We start from the raw sequence: 5,074 nt of genomic DNA on the forward strand, positions 1-5,074 counted from the left end.
CAAAGACCCTACTGGGTCCACAGAGAGAATGGCTTTGACATTTATAGGGCAACCAAAGAGCTAATGAACCAGTTTTCTAGTGCCTGGAGGATCCTCTTACAAGAAGATCTATCCCAGATAGAAATGTCTGGAAACTTATGGGAAATATCCAGCCAAGGGTGTATACTAACCCTGGGCCTCATTTTCATGACGCCTCATGAGCAGATAGGCAAAGGGTTCTGAGACTGCCTTAGAGAGGAGGCCTCAGTCACACGGTTTCAACTGCAGGCTGCACTTTAGCAGGAGTGGGAGGGGGGATTCAGCTCTTTCTTTGGAAATTACTGACAGAGTCTGCAGAGAACATTCAAGGTCCACTCTCTCAGTGGTCAACATTTCAGAGCACAAGTCCTCTGAGAAAGACTCACACTTGGAAAGTCAACCCCACTGTGGAAAATAGCTGGAGAAGGAGCTGCTCTGAAGAGCAAGGTGGGGGCTTCCAGATGAACTTCACTCACCCCTGGACCACCCAGAGGCACAGGGTCTGTAAGATGCCTATTTTGCAGAGAAGGAAAATTACATCCTAAAGCATCGAGGGTCTGCTTGGGTTCTCCAGAAGACTTATCCAGAGGCAAGGCCTCAGAACTGGTGGATTTGTTGAAAGTAATGTGAGAAAATGGGACGGAATGGGGAGGAGGAAGGAAGGAAGCAAGGACTGGCAGTAAAGAATGTGCTCTCCAGGACCAGTCTGGATTCTTCTGGGTCTTCTGTTGGGGATTAACTTCTTCACTTGCAGGCTGTGGCTGTGGTTGTGGGTGGGCTGAGCTCCTGGAGGGCAGAAGGGCTCTGAGATACTATGGAGCAAGAAGTGGCCTTCTTCGGGCAGACCTTGTCAGCACAAGGTGGATCTGAGCTCCCGTGACCTTTCCATTGCAGGGGCTGCCGAAATCCAGATGAGTGCAGCATGGTACTATTTGGGGTACCAGTAGATTTTAAACTTAAAACTGAAGGTCCAGACAGCCAGTGAGCTGAGCCTCGGAGCCCAGGGCTCTACCCACAGCTGTAACACAGGAGTTACAGACTTACGAATGCAGATGCACGCAATCTCACATGGGCACAAAATCACACACACACATGCATGCACACACACACACACGCTCATTTGAATCTTAGCATATTAAAGGATTGTGGAGATAAGTGAAAAAAACAAATCAAAGGCTGTTTCTGCATTTGCTGTAGCAGGGAGTCAGTCACTGGAAGTTTATGGAGTAGGAAACACGAGGCTTCTGTGTGCCCAGATTGGAGGCTGTTGGCCCAGGAAAGCTGTAGGCTTGATGCTTAGAAGTGGGACATCCTGCTTGATTGGCTGGGGTGCCTAGTTTCCTCTGGTTGGTTCTAAATAGGACAGCTGTGAGGGGTAGCAGTGTTTTTCTACGAGTCTTACAAGAGGCAATTTCCTGGCTCATTTGTTGTAGGTAAGGGGTTGGTCTCCTGGCTGGTTGCTGCAGATTGTACGTCAGTGATGTGTTTTAATGTAGGATCTGACACTGTTCACTTGTATATTTAGTCTCTCAGGGTCTTAAAGGTTAAAGAACAGGAGCATCCCTCTCTGACAGATTTTTTTTTTCATCACTGGGGCTTGAACTAGGGTCTTTGAACTGCGGTACAGCCCCAGACTTTTTTTTACTTTTTATTTTGAGGCAGGGCCTTGCTAAGTCAACGCTGGTCTCAAATGTGTGATCTTCCTGCCTCAGCCTCCCAGATCACTGAGATTGCAGATGTGTCCCACACATCTGTTTTGGAATCTACTTCCATGGCAGCCAATTCTCCATCCCTGGGATATTCTTATTTATAAAGGCCCTATACCATTCACATTTCAATGCTGCTTTTGCTTTGTGAAGCAACATAGAGTAAGATTTCTCAGGCCTCTCAGCAGCCTTCCCACTCAAAAGGCAGTGAGGCCTGGTGGTCAGTCCTTTTCAACTCTCCAGCTAGAGGATGAGGGCACTTTTGGTGCCAGGAGTTATGTCCTATTTCTAGGAAAGCCATCACATTTCATGAAACATTAGCCTGCTCTCTCTCCTTTGGTTCCCTCAAAAATTCAAGAGGTGAGACAGATGCCAAAGACGTGGCCTCAAAGGAGAAGGGCATCCTAGCTGATTTATGCATCAGAGCCAAGATTCAAAATCAACCTTCTTGATGGGCACTGTGACATGAGCCTGCAATCCCAGCTACTCAGAGGCCATGGAGGGAGGATCACAAGTTCAAGGCCAGCCTGGGAAATTTAGCAAGACTATGTCTCAAAAACCAAACAAAAACAAAACCAATCTTCTTCATTTCTTGTCTCATTCTCTAGCTGGGTGGAGTCTGGGCTCTGCCACAGTCTAGCTGGGGCATCTTTGCCTTTCTGAGCAGTGAGGGAGCAGTGAGGGGGTAGGGACAGATCAAGTTGCCTTGGGGCTGAGCCTTGGGGTACAAACAAATGTACCTTGTCAGTTGGTGTCCGAGTCCTGTGGCCTTCTGCCACAGTTGCCTTTCAATCTCCCTTGGCCAGCCCAGGCAGGCCTCAACTGAGCAGTGAGTGGCCATCTTTACAATGCCTGTAACTCTAAGTCCTTATGTATACCCCTGGGGGATTGTGATGGGGAAAATAAGCAGGTGCCACAGGGCCCCTGGGAGAAAGCATCTCAGCATTTCTTAGAACAGATTGAGAAACAGACAGACAAACAAGCAAACAACAAACACACACAAGTTGTAAATTTCCAGCTTGGTCTTTGAGGAAAAGCCAAGATAAATAAGAATTAATTATCCTGTTCTACTCTGCAGAAGTGAAGCTGGGGCACCAGGAACCAGCAGCCAGTTGCTTGTGGTCACCTGCGTTTACTCACTGTGGAAGGCTGGAGAAGCCAGCTCCTTTCCTGGGCAAGGGAAGGCAATAATTCATTCAAGCTTTGTGCTCCGGAGAGGCCTTCCCCATGGTGACTGCTGGGAAAGGAAACAGGGTTTTACTGTGACGGTGGCTGGCCAAGGCCTGGTTTCCTTGATCCTCACTGTAGCAGTTCCCCCAATTGGAAGAGAAGAGTAAGTGAAGAGAAGGAGGGCAGATGACCTCTTGAGAGTCTGCGCTAATTTCCTATGGCTGCCGTAATAAATTTCCACACACAGTGGCTTCAAGTTACTTCCTCCCAGGTTGAGAGGCTGAAGATCTGAGGACTAGGCGGCAGTAGGAATGCATTTCCTCCAAAGTCTCTGGGGGAAGATCCTTGCCTGTTTCAGCTGGTTTCCTTTGGTTTGTGGCAGCGTGACTCCAAACTCCACCTCTGTTTTCATACAGCCTTCTTCTTTTGTCTTATAAGCACAAGTATCGCTGCATTTAGGACCCACATCAGTAACCCTGGATGAGCTCATGTTAAAATCCTTAATTTAATTGAATCTGAAAAGACCATTTTTTTCAAAGATGATTATGTTCATAGGGTGGAATCTATTCCTTTTTAGGGTCACCATTCCATCTACTATAGCGCCTAAATACTTTGCAGAGTTATGTCCTATACTTCTCCTAATACAGAGAGCATTATACAATAATAATGAGAGCATTCCTCTCATTTTCCAGAAGAGAAAACTAGGATTTAGCGGGAAGAGAGAACTTGTTTAAGTTCACACTTTGGGGAAGTAGCTGCATGAGGTTGGAGACTTAAGGCTTCATCAGCAGACATGGGGAAGGGGACCAGCACTCGGAGAGGTAAGGAGGATGCAGGATTGACCCAGTGAGGACGATCTGAGAGCAGTTTTGTCTTGTTAAAAGGATCTGTGTGTGTGGGTGCACGCACACATGCGCGTGATGGGTGATGAAGCCGAAAGGAGTGCTCGTTAGGCCAGGTCTTATTCTGGAGTGCAGGGAAATTTGGAATTTAGAGAGTCTCCAGGTTTGGCCATTGAGGTGCTGCCAGGCCACCAGTTGTGTAGGGAGGACACAGTAGTGGGCGATTATGATTTGCAGCTGCTGGAGACTTTCTCTGTAAGCTGCTAAGAGTCTGCCCCCACCACTGGACCCCCACTATCAGACAGTCCATGTGAGCCTTCCTCAGGACTGAAGAACACGAAGAAAGAGGCTCCAGGGGCTTGGCTGTTGGCAGAAGGTCTGGCTCTGTACAGTGCCTTCCTCATTAGCCAATTAATTCTATGCTGTGGTTCTGGGCATTGTGCTTGGACGCTGATCTCCATCCTGTTTCTCAAGACACCCAGAGACTCAGTGAGCTCCACAATAGCTCCATCAAATTCCCTTTCTGCTTTAGCCAGACAGACTGGATCCATTATTTACAACTAAGAGCCTTGAACCATATAAGTGGGTTTGGGGGTGAATGAAATAGGGCTCCAGGGGACAAGAGCACGGTGAATGTGAGGTGTCAGTGAGGCATCAGTGTGATGACTTTCAGGCCCATGTGGGTCAGGAGTGCAGATTTGAGGCTGCTGGCACTTAGGTGGCTGTGAGGGTCATTCAGGAAGAGTGCATTTTTCCAGGGAATTGGTTTAAGGAGTGGACAGAAACAGAGATTTTTCAGGGAACAGAAAAAAATGGGAGGGCTCTGAGAAAATGATGAAATAAGAAGTCTTGTGGTTTAAGCCCATTTCCCTTTGCCCTGAGAATTCCCCCGGTGGTATTTGCAGTTGCAGGGTACCCACAGATAACTCACTGACTAGTCTTAAACTTACCTCCTGCTGGGAATGTTGGTTCACGCCTGTAATCCCAGCCCTTTGGAGGCTGACACAGGAGGATGACTTCAAGTTTGAGGCCAGCCTGGCCTACACAGTGAGTTCAAGTCCAGACTGAACTACACACAGCAAGACCCTGTTTCAAAAAACTAAACCAGGGCTGGGGATTTTTAGTTCAGTGGTTCTGCTGCCTGCACTGCAAGCACAAGATCCTGAGTTTGATCTCTGTACAAAAAAAAAAAAAAAAAAAAAACACAAAAAACAAGTAAGAAACAACAACAACAAAAACCTACCAAACAAGCAAATGAAACAACCAAAACAAACCTTACATTCAAATTTGCCACAGACTCTCTCTTATTATTTTCTAATCTAACTGGTCGCTGTGAAA

This window comes from Fukomys damarensis, unplaced genomic scaffold, assembly GCF_012274545.1.
Source record: "Fukomys damarensis isolate Sample0158 unplaced genomic scaffold, DMR_v1.0_HiC HiC_scaffold_33, whole genome shotgun sequence".
NCBI classification, from domain to species: domain Eukaryota; kingdom Metazoa; phylum Chordata; class Mammalia; order Rodentia; family Bathyergidae; genus Fukomys; species Fukomys damarensis.